Source organism: Apteryx rowi, unplaced genomic scaffold (genome assembly GCF_003343035.1).
Source record: "Apteryx rowi isolate R43461 unplaced genomic scaffold, aptRow1 scaffold_798, whole genome shotgun sequence".
Lineage (NCBI taxonomy): Eukaryota > Metazoa > Chordata > Aves > Apterygiformes > Apterygidae > Apteryx > Apteryx rowi.
In genome coordinates this window covers 48,153-66,333 of record NW_020451091.1, presented here as the reverse complement: position 1 = coordinate 66,333, position 18,181 = coordinate 48,153, and the positions used below count along the sequence as shown (strand labels likewise).

At 38.3% G+C, this 18,181-nt stretch overlaps 1 protein-coding gene across 1 annotated transcript in view; it reads right to left on the bottom strand.

The window, feature by feature from the left end:
- The window catches only part of LOC112977053 (receptor-type tyrosine-protein phosphatase mu-like), a gene marked incomplete at both ends in the record, with an annotated part of 298,449 nt that overhangs the window by 261,325 nt on the left and 18,943 nt on the right, over window positions 1-18,181 (bottom strand). The window lies entirely within an intron of this gene.

Sequence of the window (18,181 nt, the reverse complement as noted above, 5' to 3'; positions counted from 1 at the left end):
CCTGTTTACTCTTCATCAGCATCTTTTATCTCCTTTTCCCTCTATTTTCCCATGCTTGTTCCTCCCCAAGCTACCTTTATCCCTCCACTTTTCTTGCCTTTGGTTCTTCCCCTGAATATCCTATAGTAAGTTTTGCACATTCCCACAATCCCCTTAAAATATCCCATATTAAGTTTTACAAAGTCCCCAAACTTGCCTCCCCCTGCACCCCATAATAAGCCTTATGCCCCTTTGGGCAATAACCTCCTAGGTTTGTGTGGCAGTTTGGGAAGAGAGTTTCTGCTCTTCAGCTGCCTTGGAGGGTTTCCCACCAGGGAGAATGGTCAAATCTTCTCCTTTGACAGTCCAAGGGAACAGCCTGTTCAGTGGTGAGGGTCCCTCTCCTTATCACTGCTCCTCTGATCTTAGCCAGGTCTTTGTGTTTATTCTGATATAGCCTTTAATCACATAACCTGACACAGAGCCTTCTTGATCAGCTGGAATGCCGGAGTTCATTCAAATAAAAAAGTTTTTTTAACATACAAATGGCAAATTATATGGAGAAAATTGTCCTGTAAGAACTGATGCCACAAATATATTCAAGTGAGTCTTTGGAGTTACCACAACATACAGTGTTGCCTGCAAAGTGTCTACTATGATTTGCTGCAGTTCTTTTGCACTAGGAGGCTGGTACATTTTTGTAATTCCCCCTTACAGATGAGAAGATTTAACCCCAAAGAAGGAAAACAGAGAAAAACTTAATGAGGGAGGGTTGCGGGGAGGACTAGACATTCTGAGGTCTATAAAACTGCCAGGAAATATCATATCMATACATATTTCTTAAGAATAAGAAAATCTGTCAGCACATTGTTTCAGAAGAGCTGATCTTCGTGGACATTTCTGCCCACACAAAGTTGCTTTATCCAACCATCATGCCAACATAACCGGCCCATAATCACAGAACTCTAATGTCTCTAATGGATTTTCCTATTTTATAAGGAAAGAAAAGAAAAACTACTTTCTAGATACTTTCCTGCTTGTGCTGTGTTCTTCAACAGGAAAAACAGAAATACTTTTCACTAGAGACATGCTGGAGAGAAAGCAGACCCACTCTCTAAATTCTTTTCTAAGAAAAAATYCAGAAAATAGAAAAATAGGTATGGGGAAAGAGGGAGTAGAATGATGAATTAATCCTAAAAATTGTCCTGGAGAAGTTTCACAAAGTTTGTTTGGATCTCCTCTGTTTTGCTAACATCACCTCCCTTAGTGATACTGATATACCCACATTAAGTCTCACTTTCTGTAACATCAGACATGAGGCCTCCTTAAAGGAGAGGTAAACTTCAGTCAGTCCGCATGACTATTTGATCAGAGATTTCACTACGGTTCAGTAAACTCAAAACTGGATATATAAAAACCAAAATCTTTCATATCCCTTTTCAATTACCCCTCTAGAAACTGATGCAGCTGACCTAGCAGTTTTCTCTTGGCATGTTTCCAGGAAAAAATAGCAATAGCAATGTGACAGTTCTTCGTCACTGAGCTGGACTGAGCGTGCGCAGGTGTAGAGTTCTTCAAGACAAATGGCTGTTACACTATTCACAACCTCATGTCACCTCTCCCTGCCACCCGAAGAAATAAAAAACGTGGAAGTAAGCACATTCACTTGGGCGTTATTTGGTTAATGGGAGAAGAGAAGAGCTGCTGCTCTCCCATCATTGCAGCTTCCAAGCATATCCCCAGACAGAGATTCTGGGTAGGACATCACAGGTTTAAATCACTGTGGAAAGGCCCATATTTGAAAGAAAATCTTCGATTCTCTCTTTTGCCCAGTATTAACAAAAAAGTAAAACCCCTTACGTTTTGCTACTTTTAAACTTTTGCTACCTGAATATAAGGAGAAGGTAGAGTGCAACTTGAATCAGAGGCTTTCAGCAAGGACTGAGCCATTGCCGTGAGGGTAGCAAGCACAATTCCAAGCGCCGTTTTCCAATAACTCCCTTGCCTATCAACTTCCATTTTACTGTAATTTGGCGTTTAAAGCATGAGACAGGTTTTTTGTCACTCAAGATAACTACCTGTAAAACCAAACATCACATGCCAACAATTAATGCTGTAGCCCCCAAAGTCTTACTTCTTTTGTAAGCACATTCTCGTTGTTACCTGACAATACTGACTTTATTTCTGTAATCCATCCAACCATGCAATCTGGCAGTTAAGAAACAATACCCAAGAGATAATCAGACACCAGCTTTAACATGTTTCAGGTCAGCTCCTGGGGTAAACTATTTATTCTTCAGGTAAAAGCTGAAGGTAAAAGCTTTGGGGAAGGAGAAATAATAAAAATGGAGGGGGGGGGAGGGATGTGGTTGATGCCACATATTATCTTTATTGAAAGAGGACGGGGTTAAGTGCTATTGCTACTCTTCTCCCTTCCCAATGACAGGCTGAAAGGTTTGTTAAACACAGAGGTTAATATAAAAAGCTTCTCAAGGCCGGAAGACAGTGAGCTTTACAACTTTTATAGAAATTCAATTTTGTTTCAGCTTTAGGTTGCTGGGTTAATGTTTGACTAAAGATCATATCTACGTATACTCTTCAAAATTTCAGACTACCCTAGCACTAAGTTACTGTTCATTTAGAAGCAGGCTGTCATTATACTTCTGCTTAGAGTATGCATAGAAGGATTACTGTAACCTGGCTAATTACCAATTTCCCAGCTACTGATAAAGGCAAATTGTAACCCTAATACAATCAGGTGTGTAAACCAGCAATAAGGTGTTGCACAGATTAGTATCTGTAACACCACACACAGAAATGTCATCCATCTTTTGAATTCCACTTCCAGAGGCACTCAATGTCTGACAGTTTGTTACAGACCTGTAATATAGAAAACAAAACACTACTATTGCCTGTGGCACTAAATCCCACAACTATACAGAGCCTTCTGAAATCTTGTTTGACATCAGTAATTTTAGAAGCATATTAGCCTCAAGGGCCATTCTGTTACTGGAGTAATTTACTCCTGGTTTTATGAGTTTGAACAAAGATAACACATAAGAAATCTACCTTATCTATCAAAGGGTAGGGTGGAATATAAAAAAAACCTCCATAGATCTACACTGGACTATAATGTAGTGTTTAACCCACCCTTTTGAAAAAAAGCAAGTGTCTTTTTCTTGTACGTTGAACACATTCATTTGAATGCTCCCTTAATATGGAGCATATATAGCCTAAACTGTTTTACTTCATGTAAAAAGCCCTGCTCAACAATTAGAAGCTCACCAATATAAGTAAAACCAGAGATGCTTTCCTAAAAAATATATATATTTTTTGTTTTTCTGAACTGAATCAATCATTGAAACTACAAAACACAGGTAGTGGGTTGTCCTCCTCCCGTTAAATTAGAACTGATTTTAGATTAGCATTTACAGCATTYTTCCCCCAGGAAAGCATTGCAGAGACCTTAGTTAAGACTTGCTGAGTAAAATTTTAAGCACGTCAGGGCCTGTGTTTAGCTGACGAGCAACACAGCTCAGAACCCGAACTCTTGAGCCCTTGCCTGCACAGGAAAGCTGCATCAGTATAAGTAATTTACTGTTCTTAGTATTAAATTTTATCACTATAAAAGCAATCATCTGCCCCAAGGCAAGTGCAAGATACTTTATGCCTGAAGGCATTAGCTATTGCACTCACCACAGGACAACCTATACACTGCAGATACTTATCTTTTATTGTCTCATAGCAATCAGCCTGCACACTCATAACTATATTATAACAATGTAAAAGTTAAAAACTGATATAATAACATATGCATTTGGGGCTGTTACTTCAGTCTTAAAAAAACAAACAAACCAACCAACCTGGTCTACACCAAGATTTATACGTGTATATATATATATAAATATATCAGCTTGAAATATTACAATAGTTGGACTTATTCCGTAAAGGAATTAGACAGTCATTACATTTCCACTCCTGTATTCCTTTCTCTCTTTTTTTAATGGACTTATGCCTTAGCCATAGAAGTAGCTGACAGCATTTTCTACAAATTGGTATACAGAGCCATAGTTCTCTTAGGTTTTCTCCTTTTAGGGATCCTGTTATGCTTAGAAATGACAGAGAGAAAAGTGAAATATCTTAAGTGTTCAGATTTATTTCATTCTTACATAATTTCCAAATTCTAAAGCAAGTAAAAAGTATAAATGTATTTGTTATTCAGTTATATAGGCAATTGAAAGCATTTCAGTACATGACAAAAAGAATAAGCAAAAATAATTTAAGGCGTGAGGATTTTGTTTGGTTAAGGAATAAAYTTTACTATTACTTCCACAAATTTGAAATCTCAACTCTAAAACTGAACTCTTTTGCAAAAAACAACTTCTTGGCATTCCAAGGAGAAAAAAGACTCACTCTTGGCTATTTTTTTTTCCAGATACATTAACTGTTACAGTACAGTCTATCTTTACAGGCCCTTATCTATAAGAGATTATGTCATATTCTACATCACCAATAAAGAGTACTATACAGGTTGCCAATCTATCTGTGTTTACTCACCTAATACTATCCTTCGCGGTGTCAACAGTCAGACTTTCCCAAGTCATATGAATACTGATGAAGTGGGAATTTTGCTTTTTGTTCTTTTAAAGAGAATTTTTCCAAGCTCTAGAAGGGAATGTTTCCAAGTCTGGTACTGCAAGGGCTGTTTTCTATATCCCGCTTAGTATCAACTTGGTTGCATCTTAAATATAGCAGAAAACATCTCTAAATCATTTAATCAGTACACATAATGAAATTAAGGTACTTACCTCATGGAACTATATATTGACTTATTCTGTGCAGTCCTATTGAAGATACTGTTTGATATACCTATTTTCAAGTTATAATTTGCTAGAGATGCATTAAAGTATTAATTTGGGCCTTATTTATCCTGAAAGAAGCCCTCCAGTTTTCATGATTCATGATCCCCGGAACTAGATCATCCCCAAGAGAACAATGGGGTCACTTCTATTTTTCTTTTTTCCAAGGAGGAAAGCATAAGACTCTAATTAAGAGAAGAGCTTAATGATGTGCTTAAGTACTATTCAGAAAAGCACTTAGATACTTACTTAATTCAACTTCAATAGGATTAAGAATTGAGAAGGTACATATACAGTAATGATGCTTTCTTGAGTTCAATTGCAGCGACACGAAATTTCACATCTTATTTAATTTTGGTTAATTGAAATACCACTGTATTAAAGGATAAATTTCTCAGAAATACCTAAGTGATACTGTGCCTATCTACCAATCATGCAATACCATGATGGAGGTCCGGGAGTTAATTTCATGAGAGCTAATTTCTCAACAACCTACAGCAACTAGAGACAGCAATTAAGGAGCTGCAAGGTCATACAGGCACCAATATATACCGTACATATTAACAGAGTTTCTGGACTAGCCCTTGCCCTGACAAGAAGTGCTAATTAATTCAGCAAAACTCAGACTCCTAAGTCCTGAGGCTACTTTTTTAACAATATTTATGTGTCTCTCAGTAGACCTGTAATTCCCAAATAAAGAGCTACAGTAAATGAACCATGCAAACCCATATTGAGGAATTAAATTGTACAGTGTTTTCAGCTAAGTTTTATATTACAGGTGGTTGGTGGTCCATAAGATGTGTTAAGGCTTAGTAGTAATGCTCATGTCAAAAAAAGTTTGGAGAATGCTGACTTAAACTCTTGAAAATTTTACTCAAGTTTAGAATTTAATCCAGTTGTTGTTAAATATTAAGGCTAAAATCAGTAGTTGGACATCTGAGCAATTCTGAAGGGGGAGGAGGGATAAATAACTCTTTTCTCTGCTGTGAAAAGGGAATGGGTATTTACGTGTATTTAGAGTATGCTGCAGGATAAAGCTGAATCAAACAGAAACCAAACTAAAAGACAAGAAGTGCTCTGCCCTTTTCTTCTTGCTCGATTTTCTCTTACCTTTAAAGCTCCTGTGCTGAAACTTGGACATGATAGCAGAATCCCCCAGATTATTCAAACGAAAACCAGGGAATTTAAAGGACGTTTTTAGATCCCCTCACGCTTTTCCACAGCAACTTAAACCCACCATGCCTGGTGCTCCTGTGACACGTGCGGCTGCTCCCCTCGCGGGGGCATGGCCCTCGCTCGAGGGCTGCCGTCCCTGCGGGCCGATGCAGCCCAAGCCCGACCTTTAAAAGGCTCCTCTCTCCCACCAGCGGTAGGGAGCTCCTAAATCCCATCCCCGGAGCGCAGCTCCGAGAGCGTCGGCCCCACTCCGTCCCCTGCTCGGGCTCAACGCTGAGCCTCGCCTCGCCTCGCCTCGCCKCCCCGCCACGGCTGTTTGGGGCGATGCCTGCGTGCGCCCCGGGCCCACGCTCCTCCTTCCCCACTGCGAGGATACGTCACGTGCGTGCCACCCGAGCAATGAAAAAATCACTGCYGGTCTCTCTAAGCGAGCCGGCAGGGCAGGCGGGGAAGCGGTGCGGGTGCCGGGCCCTGCGGCGCGCCCCCGAGGCCGACCGCAGCGACCTCCGTACGAGCACGCTGCCTGCCGCTCACGGAGGGCGTGTTTCACAGCGATAGCTTTTTATTTCTGCCCCCCCAATATTAAAAGTAAATTGCTATGTAGAGGCAGGCAGCCTTAAGCTTAGCCTTATATGCAGGCAGCCATTAAAACAAGCAATGTGGGAAATATATTAGTAGTAGCTATGCTACACCACTGACCGGTTAAATGATGGTTTTATATTTTTAACATTAAAAAAAAAAATTATTTTTCAAACTGACTTATATTCATTTTGTCTGACTGCAATTTAATTTGATTAAAATATGACTTTAGGTCTCAATTCCATTAAACTTCCTTTTATCGTCTGTATCGTCTTCCTTTATTGTCTGTTTATCGCCTTTTATCATCTGTGAATCATTTTAACATAACTTCTGAAATGCTACAGAAGACCTTCTTTGTTGTTATTTTAAAAGCCTGTTTCACATAACCTAAAATAAGCTGTACCTCATCAGTACAGGACAAAAATCTTCACAAATATTATGAAACACTATCACAATGAACCAGATTACATTAAAATATTAAAGAAAAATACTAAAATGAGTAATTGCTACACTCAATTATCCTTCAGGATATAATAAATACTCAGTGTTTCATTTAGACTGCTACTTTGTGTCAAAAGCAGGAACATAAAATATACATAAATGTACACACATAAATTCACTTTTAGGCAAGCCACAGAATCACTTGGCTTTATTAAGACATTGACAAATTTGTTTCTCTTCTTCTCTCATCTCACTTTTTGCCTTCTTATTTTGCCTAAAATAATTATTTTATTTGATATCATTTTGGTTTGATTTACCAAAACCAAAATTACAACACCACAATTTCTTTTCCTGGAATTTTTGCTGCCATCTTTTGAACCTTGGCTACTCTATTGTGAGAATGCTTCAAGTCTTTATTTTTAACTGCATTAACGGTGAAGATTCAAATATATAAAATGTGTATCAAATTTTAAAGTCTCTAATCTGCAGTCAGACCAAGAACTTTTTTTTTTCACATTATACATTTCACATTTCTTTGTTATTAAGAATTAACATAATACTGTATCCTTAACTCAACTTTTGATCAACTGTGTCAGAATCTCTTTCTGTATGATAAAAAAATGCTCCCTGTAACTTTCTGGTAAAAAAAATGTTATCATCATGGAAAAAAATATAGACTATCATGCTTCATTTCTTCATGGATCCACATTCATTTTTATTTTTAAGATTAATATTAAAGATGATATTTGGAAGACTAATGAGCAAAATATGCGTTCTGCAAAAGATTACTGCATAGTATATTAAAACAAAGAAGTACCTGAATAACCCTGCCACTTAAATAGGTATTGTTGCCATTTTACAGACAGACAGAGCAAAATTTGGATCCCACTGAAGACATGCCGACTTTAGTCCAACTAGGATTTCACTCGTGAAGTTAAAATCCATCATCAGCAAACTAAGGGAGTTTACAGTTTGGCTACCAACAAGCCATTTTAACAACCATTTACATAGCTTGATTTTCAGAGTTTCTCAGTTACCACTCAGTTACCATTTCAGTGAAAGCTGTCAAGAGCATGAAAATCACAGGTTTCCTATTTAGGCATCCAACTTAAAAAAAAAATCTAAGCCTGAATCTTTTAATCAAATGATTTGCCAAGGAAATCATATCAGTGGCAGAACATGCTCAAACTAAAAGCTTTATTTACAGCCTGCTATTTTTTAAATCAGCTACTATTACACGTAATACCTACAACTATAATACTTGGCAAAGATGAAAAAAATATAGCCTCCATTTTCCAGTGTACTTCATGTGTGTTAAGCAGTACTTTGTATTTAGTAACATGCAGTCGTTGATCAATACATTCAAACCAAAAAAGGAAAAGAATTGAAAAATAAATCAGCAATACATATGGCACCATAAATACACATTTTGAAGTTGCTTTGGAAGTTGACCTGTTTTGAAAGACACCCTCTCTCAGAGCCTCCTTAACAGTCCCAGCTCCCAAGTCCCCACTTCAGAATGGCTAGAAAACAAACTATAAACAAAACCACTATTTCCAAACCATCTGTCTTCTATTTCTTCCTATCATCTACAAGGGGAAAGTTGAGGGTAGTCTACTAAAAAGCAAATGCACGCTTACGTTAGCAGATGTTAGCAATGTTTTCCACATGCTGTACAATTATGGATTTACAACTTCAGAGATTAAGATTCTAAGAACACACTGAAAACATCTGAAATGAAATTCTGGTAAGCATACTTTTTTGAAATGCTTGGATACTTTAAACAGATATTCTGAAATGGTTTGCTGAGACACAAAAGTTGCCATGCAATGCACAACAAACAGCTAAGTACTGAATGCCATTTATACACAAAATTAATTATCATGCTAAAGGAGCTGTACACTGGTGTTCTCATTTTGCTGAAAGTTTATGCCAACTCCTGCTACTCTGAAACACCATCTGACGAAAATTAATCCTGTTTTTACTCTCTTATGCAAGTCTCTAAAGATTTCTCTATCATCTTTATCATTTCTTTATCATTTGAAGTGTACTTATTTTAAAAGAATAAACATTTTTCAGTTAGGCAGCAACTTCATCCATTTTATTGTACTCAGATTTGATTTTTTATCATTTTTCACTTGATTTTTCTCAGGCCTCTGAGACCAGAGGGGAAGTCTAGAGCAATGAAGACTTGCCCTCAGTGAAAGAGGATCAGGTTACGGAACAAAATCTGGACACACACAAGTCCACAGGCCCTGACGGGAAGCATCCACTGAGGGAGGTGGCCAATGTCACTGCAAAGCCCCTCGTGATCATCTTTGAAAGGTCACGGTCATCAGGAGAGGTTCTTGAGGACTGGGAGAGAGTAAATGTCACCCCTGTCTTCAGAAGGAGGATCCATGGAACTATGGGCTGGTCAGCCTCACCTCAATCCCTGGGAAGGTGATGGAGCAACTAATCCTACGTATAATTTCCAGACATGTGAAGGACAGGAAGGTGACTGGGAGTAGTCACCATGGATTTAAGGGAAAAGGAGAACTCGTGCTTAACCAGCCTGACAGCCTTCTAAGATGACTGGCCTGGTGAATAAGGGGAGAGCAATGGATGTTGTTTATCCCAACTTTAGTAAGGCTTGTGACATTGTCTCCAATAACATCCTTACAGACAACCTGATGAAGTATGAGCTAGATAAGTGGTTAGTGATCTGGCTGAACTCCCAGGCTCAGAGGGTTGTAATCAGCAGTATGAAGTCCAGCTGGGGCCAGTCACTAGTTGTGTCCCCAAGGGGTCAATACGGGGACCAATACTGTTTAACATCTTCATTAATGACCTGGATGATGGGACAGAGTGCACCCTCAGCAAAATCTGAGGGAAAAATAGGGAGGAGTGGCTGATACGCCAGACGGTTTTGCTGCAGCTCAGACAGACCTCAACAGGCTGGAGAAATGGCCAGAGGGGAACCTCATGAAGTTCAAAAAAGGGAAATGCCAAGTCCTACACCTGGGGAGGAATGACCTCTTGTACCAGTACACACTGGGGGCTGACCTGCTGGAGAGCAGCTTGGCAGAGAAGGACCTAGGCGTGTCCTGGTGGACAAGTTGACCGTGAGCTAGCAATGCGCCCTCATGGCAAAGAAGGCCAGCGACATCCTGGGCTGCATTAGGCAGAGCGTCGCCAGCAGGTCAAGGGAGGTGATCCTTCCCCTCTGCTCAGCACTGGTGAGGCCATGCCTGGAGTGCTGTGTCCAGTGCTGGGCTCCCCAGGACTAGAGAGACATGGAGCTACTGGAGCGAGTCCAGCGAAGGGCCACAAAGATGATTAAGGGACTGGAGCATCTCTCATACAAGGAGAGGCTGAGAGAGCTGGGACTGTTCAGCCTGGAGAAGAGAAGGCTCAGGGGGATTTTATCAATGTGTATAAATACCTGAGGGATATGTGTGTGTGTGTGTATGTGTGTGTGTGTCTGTGTGTGCGCGTGTAAAGAGGATGGAGTCAGACTCTTCTTGGTGGTGCCCAGTGACAGCACAAGAAGCAATGGGCACAGACTGAAACACATGAAATTCCACTTGAACATAAGAAAATACTTCTTGACTGTGAGGGTGGTTGAACACTGGAACAGGTTGCCCAGAGGGGTTGTGGAGTCTCCATCCTTGGAGATATTCAAAACCTGACTGGACATGGCCCTGGGCAACCTGTTCTAGGTGACCCTGCTTGAGCAGGGGAGTTGGACCAGACAATCTCCAGAGGTGCCTTCCAACCCCAAATATTCTGAGATTCTGTGACTCATGCAGTCAGACAGTCAACTTGACAGACTTCACCCTATGGTGAACAATTAACTGTTAAAGGCATGTAGGCTATTTCTATGCTTTGCTCATCATTTTGATAAGGCCTGTCATGATATAGGAGGTAAAACTCACTAAGCTTTAACAAAATGTAAGTTAATTTGCTGAAGAAATAATGTAAGAGAGATTTTTATTAAATCCTAATTACTTCTACTTCATTAGCACTTCAGTAGGAGGAATGGCTGATATCATTATTGTAATGGAGGTCAGTGAGAATGAATCAGTCCAGTCTTACAAATATACTGCTTCTCCTCGTCTTTTTCTAATGCTTTATCACCTTTTCTTGTATTTCAGTAATTCACAGACGTCATACTGGGAAAGAGAAAAAGCAATGACTGAAAAATGTCAATGGCAGACTAGCTCTTATTGCCCATTTTAAAAAACTTCATCCAGAACTTTCTTCAGCTGTAAGGGCTAGCTTTTTTGCTAATAGGAAGTAATTTAACTTTGAGCCTTGTTTGACAGATGAAAAGAATATATTACAAATCCCTTTATTTTGTAAAAAATCAAGGGAAAAATGCTGCAATACATTCTGATAATGGCTACTTCAGGATTTCCCTTGTTTTGCTAGACTGGCTCAAATAGGTAGACAGGAATAATCTTAAACTCCTGTTTTTCCTATAATACTCTTTTTGTCTGCCAAGCATTTTAAAATGAAAGCAGATCAGTACTGAAAACTGATTTAATTGATTACAATTTATAAGCCTAGTTTCACTGATTTAAAAATCTTTAAACTTGATTAGAAAAATTGCTGTCTTGAAACCCCCGGAGTGAACATTTTATCTTTTGTACCTAACTACTGTTTTCAAATCCTTCAGAATAAAAAGCAAAGGAGGAAACAAAGGCCTAGCAAAAGAATCAAATCCTATAAAAACTAACTCCAGTAAAAACTATTCATTTCTATAAAGGCCTAGGATTCCTAAGGAAGGGTGCTTTAAAAACTGTATTTTTTTGAATGGATAAACACTTTTTGCCTAGTTCACTATGTTATTAACATATGCTGCCATCTATTTCAGACCTGCAAAATCAAGTTTAAGATCCTCACACTTTGTGTGCCCTATTCTTTCTCCAATTTTCTGTAGCTTCTTCTCCTGGCGCACTCCACCTTACTTTGTTCCATCGGGATGCGAACCTTGGCAGCCCCTTTGATTTGCTCCTCGACATCTCCAGTGTACCTTCGCTCTGAGCGTGAGCCTTCTCTCTGACTCAGTACACAACAATCCACACCCTTTCTTTATTCAAAGCAAATGCTAAGAACACAGCACTAAATCAGTTCAAAAGGGCACTCAATATTTGCTTCAATAGGAACAGCCTATTGAAGCAAATCCTTGAATATTGTTCTTCCCTCTGCCTTGATTCTCAATTCTTTAATTTAATTGGGCCCACTGGTATCATAATTTCTAAAAGCGTACCTGGATCTTATATATATGTCTTCACACTATTCTTGTCTGGTTTGTCCTGATCTTGTGGGTACTAGGAAGAGTGTTAAAAGACAGATTGAGTCTTTGCGTCCAGTTAGAACTGTAAGTGAAAGTAGGCAAGTAGCAACTAACATACGCCTGGGTCTAAACACAGGATCAGGGTCTTAGAGCTCGACTGCTATAGAAAGCATTCACATCCTTAGTTGTTTTCTATACAGCACTGGATTAAATTTGTTTAACAAATAATAATAAAATACGAAAGGATGAGCATTGAGGAAGGGCCTTTTTCTACTTTACTATTCAAACTTACTCACAACCCACCAATTATCTATCTACCAATTAAGTRTGCTAAACTACATGTGAAAAGCATCCTTTAGGTGAACTAATTTTAATCTTGGATTAAACAGCAAAAATAAAATTTCCTATCTGTAAAATCTCCAGTGATTCTATAGCAGATGGAAAAACAGTACTTGAGCCAAAATACCATCACTTCAGTTATTCTCCATAGCATTCGTTTTATTTCATGGCAGCTAAAAGATTTCTTTTTTCTTTTCTTTTGAAGATTAATTCACTAGTTCAGTCCATTAAAAAAAAATTTGAAAACACTGAGGATTTTAGGAGATGCTAGTGAAAATGTTGYTTAAGGGTCCTCAAAAGCCCAAGAAAATCACTACCAGGAAATTACTTTTTAATCAAGCATAAGGAGGAAAGCATAAAGTATTTTACAGTAATACATCACATGCTTAAACAGTTAGAAAACATTATTTTCACTTTTAAAGAAATCAAACACCCAGAAATAACTGATATTCTCTCTAATATCCACCTTATATCCACATGGAGGTTAAAAATCATGTTTTCCTGCATCTTATTTTTTCTTACACATATTTAACACTAAAAAGGTTTAGTCATTCAGCTGTTTTTTTTTTATTTTTATTTTCCATCTATCTCAGTAAGGACAGTACTGAGCAGAATACACTACAGTACAGGAGACAGTCCTGTCCCATACTCTCAGGATTGTAAGCATACGCTAGCTATTTTCCCTTTTACACTACTCCATTTCAGGTAGTAAGGCTCCTACACCTAGACAGAAGCCTACAATCCTTACCCGCCTTCTCCCCACTCCCCTTTTTAAATGTCTTTGAGAACGGAGAGGGAATGGGTGCTTATTGCTGTCATTATTTAGTAATGGCCCCAATATTTAAATAGCACAGGTAAGTATTATTTTAGGGTTGGATATGTCATGAAAGCTCAGATAATATGATAATGGAGTAATATAAATATTTGCTATATATTTTTAACTAGTTTTTATTTTAAAAGAAAATCCAGTGGAAGTAATTCTACAGAACACCCTATTAGAAGTTCTGTGATCTATTTATACATTTTTCCTGATCCTTCTGCTTTGTTTTGCCACAAATCTTCACACAGATCTTTTGTAATTTTTAGCCTCAAAATAGTCAAACTGATCCTAGGCAAGAACAGATTCCTGTATCTTGCAAATCACCACTGAAGACACTGACACTTAAGACCGGTGCACTTGTCCATCTGCACAGTGACTCAGGCCCTAAGATCAAAGACTCAGAATTGGAGACTGAAAGATTTCAATTGCCAAAGCAAATCTCTAGCCCTTCGAAAGCAATCTGCATAACCAGCTGACTAGGAAGGCAGCAAGGCATATAGTTATACACATGCATACAAATGTAAATGCTTACATTATATGTTGACCTGATAGTTCTTAGAAATATTTTTAAAAGACTTYGTGTTCTTGGCAAGTGATGTGAGAACACTAACTTTTATGCACAGCTGCAAAGGAAATTGAATCTGAAAAGAAACCCTCAGACTTGAAGAACCTGACAGGATACTTCGTCCCCTGGCAAAGGCGGAAGAGGTGCAGCTCAGGCTTTCTGAAACTGAGTTCCCTACAGAACAAGGAGGCCTTTCTCCAGCCCTGCACTAATATAAAGAGAAACTGCCTGAGTCACCTGAGAGCTCCAGTGAGAAGGATATGCTCCATTAGGAGCAAAACCAACATCTGTCATCTTATGCAGGGATATCTGTATGCTTCTAACACATTTCTTTACAGTAATTACCCAATGACGAGTGCAAACATCTATTATAAAATGTCTGTATTTTATCTATGGCTCTACCATTAAGGTCATTTTTTATGTCAGTGAAAGTTGGAGTTAAGAGTGGATTGCAGACTTACAGTCAGCATCATTTTTTTTAGAGCAGAAAACAATATATCCGTACTGTTAGGAATCATGAACTGGTATAAGCGACTCTCAGCTTTATTTCACACTCTGACACTGCCTCATCATCTCAAGTGAGTCACTTAACCCGCACACATCAATTAACCTGCCCGTAAATTATGCAGGATACCCCATAGGCTCATGGTTGTTATGAGGCGTTTTTCATTTTTGTAAGAACATTTGACATTCTTGGATAAATATGAGTGCAAAGTTTATTACTGCCAGCTAATGAGAGATTACCTTATGAGAGGGCAATCTATATGCTATGTGCCATTTGCAGTTATTTTGCATGATAAATGATTCTTCTGAATAGTCATCAGTGGTGAATATCACTTTTCTCAATCCCTGTGATGTTTCTCACATTTACAAGCTTTTGCTCTAAGCATGTAAGATGACAGGCATTAAACAAGGACTATGATTGTCAATTCACACAGAAGAATTTAAATAAAAATGATGACATAGCATCTACAATAGATGACCTTTAGTGTTCATCCTGTTCTGGTAAGAAAAAAAATAGTAACTTTTTAAACATTATTACTATGTCCTTGCTTAAATTTATTGTTTCTTGAAAAGCAGAATCCTATGTAATATTGAGTCCAAATACTAAAAAATAACACTGTAAAAATTGTTGTGCAAAGGGAAAATAGCTAGTTTATACTTACTGCCCTAGTTAGACATAGCTCAACACAGACTAGAGTATGTAAAAAATAATCTCCATAGTCACCTTCAACTTCAGTTATTTTCTTACATTTCCTTCCTTATATTTAAGTAAAAGCACTAAATGGGCTAAGATTATTTATTTCCACTCCACAGATGGAACGAGTCCAAAATACCTGGTTCTACTATTTACATCTTGCAACAAAATCCTCTCAGTACAATAAATAAAGCAGAAAAATAATAAAAGCATTAAAGCTTACAAAGATATTTTGTCAATGGAAGATGACTGAGTTTGGATGACTGCTCATAACAGGGATATTAAACAGAGTAGTAGAAGAGATATATATTAATCACAACAGAAAGGAACAAATGAAGGTAATGTATATTTTAGAATTTGCTGGCATTAATAACTACCAAGTTCAGTAGTACTTCTCACACTTAAGTAATTAACACTATGCATAGATCTAGTGAAAGTATTCTAAAAAATAAAAACAAGGGATTGTATTTCCTTGGTAACATACTTCCTGAATCTTCCACTTCTAACTGAATCTTTCACTAAAGCTGAAGCGTTAATCATGACATATCAAGATGAGTATGCACCCTTACAACTCTTTTTCCTCTTAAGTCTTCAGTTCTAGTGGAAGGAAAAAATACATAGTCTATTTTACAACACTGTCAAAACTAGTTTGGGGCATCAAATAATTTCCTGAAAAGGAATTTGCATATTATTTGATGCATTGTCTCAGAGGTGCTCATGACATTTATTAGAAAAAGAGTCTTGAAAAATTAAATTCTAATGCATTATTACAAAAGTTCTCCATGGCAAACATTTAAACAGATGCGGTGAATGATGTACCACTTGGAAATAACTGTTATACTGGATAAACAGAGGTCAAGATCAGTCTGAATAACTGGAATAGTCTATTTCCTTATTAAAAACACAGAGATTAAAGAAACTCAATTTCTTTGTCAATTTTTCTTTCTAACATAAAAAAACATGTAAACTTGCACCTCATGCAAGTTTGGTGTTTCTTCCACAGTTCAGAGAAGTTGGGTGAGGTGGCTTGAGTGAGCAGACAGCTGTATTTGTATGCCCCCATGATGTGTTCAGGGAAGGGGCAAGTAGATCAGACAGAGCATGACTAAGACTACTTAGTCTTAACATTGTTCATGCTGAATTGATCAGCCCGAAAGAACTCTGTGGAGGATTAGCATAGCAACAGTTGCCATTACTGAATCAATGAACACAGCTAAAATAGTTGTATCTGATGGCAGACATCACTGTTTTGAGCCAAGTTTCCTGAAGTAAGTCAAAATGCTGTAGATAGTATCTAACTCTAAAGTTGACTCTGCTTTTGAATACTGGATGAGATGACTTCCTAAGGTCCCTTTCAACCTAAATTATTCTATGAGCATACGGTGAGAGACAGCTGTTAGACACGGTTCCCAATGTTATCTTAAACAAATGTATTTCGAAAAGCACCAGCAGCAGCACTCATCCTTCCAAGTTAGGGATGCGACTTCACTTTCAGGAAGGACACAAAAGCACTGCGAGCACGTATGCTTGTCAGCTTCCCCCTCCCAACACTGTTTCACTAACACTGTTTCCAGTTCTGTGGGTCTTAAATAAACCTAAGTTTTGCTAATGCTGAAAATGTTATGAAACAGGCAAGTTAGCTATACACCTAATATTTCTCATAATGTAACTTCCCAAGCAAAGAGTAATTCATCCACCCGGAGCTAAATACCCTCTACTCTCCCACATACTGCTGTTCACTCCAGAAGATGTGCTGCTGCTCGGGCCCAGGTGACTCTGAATGCCAGCTGCCTAATGCACCTCTTTGGCTAAACTCACCCTTCCACACCCAGAATGCAAAGGGAATTTCCCTGGTGTTTCTTTCCGAGTGATGTGTAATACTGTGATGCACGTTGGTGAGAAAAACTTTGATGATGACGGGAATAACGGAAGTAGCAGCTAGAACAACATCCCTAACCAAGACATCTGTGCAATTAACCCTGCAATAGGTGTTACTACAGAACCACAGATGAGTTTAAAATATTTTTTTTAAAAAGGCTTAGACAGAAAATATGAACTTCTATGTCACTTTTGCTAGTTTGCACAGGACACTCTAGGAGTCCAGATCTCTTCAGCTTAAGTTTACATTTACTGTTATTTATTTGATGGGTATGTTATGTTGTAAACAAACTCAGTGAAGCTTGTATGTATTTGGCCACAGCGGACAATAATTTATTATTACTTGAAGCTGGAAGTGGACAAAATGTTTTCTCCATAGCAAGAAGCAAAATCTGGCATTAGCAGTCTTAAAAGATGCCAAAGTCACCAACTTGCCTTGAGGGAATACACTTTTATTGGTTGACTCACAGGAAACATCTTGTTGGTATCACCTTTTTCTGTTTTTTCTTTGTTTTGCTTGCTTGTTTTAATTAAAGTAGGGATAAACTATTTTCCAGTTTTACTGAATGGAAAGAGAGCATGCTGACAGAAGGATGAAAAGGTCTTTTCTCAAGAGATGTACTTAAATGCATAACCTTCAATAACCTTTAGCTTCTCTAGGTGTGCCATGAACTTTTGTTACAGTCAAATGGAGTTTTTTGAAATGGGCAAAGAATTTTTTCAACTGCTTTTGATAGGTAGGTAATATAGATTAACAGGTAATAACCGGTAGAAATACAGAAAGTAGGCTAGTAAGCCTTCCAAGGCCTACCTCTGCAGCCCAGTATTTCTTAAAAATTTTGTAAGGTCTCCCATTAGAAAAACTAATTTGAGCATGCCCCTTTACTCAAATGACCAGACAGCTAAACAATTAGGCAAATCAGGCCACAGTTTAAACCGCGCTTTAAGCAACTGCGGGCCAGAGTTGCTACTCAGAACAGTCCACAGATTCCTACTGCTCCCTCCTGTTTATTTCCATCCTATGGGGCTGCACAAAAACCCAGATCAGGAACCAGAGGTTTTTTTG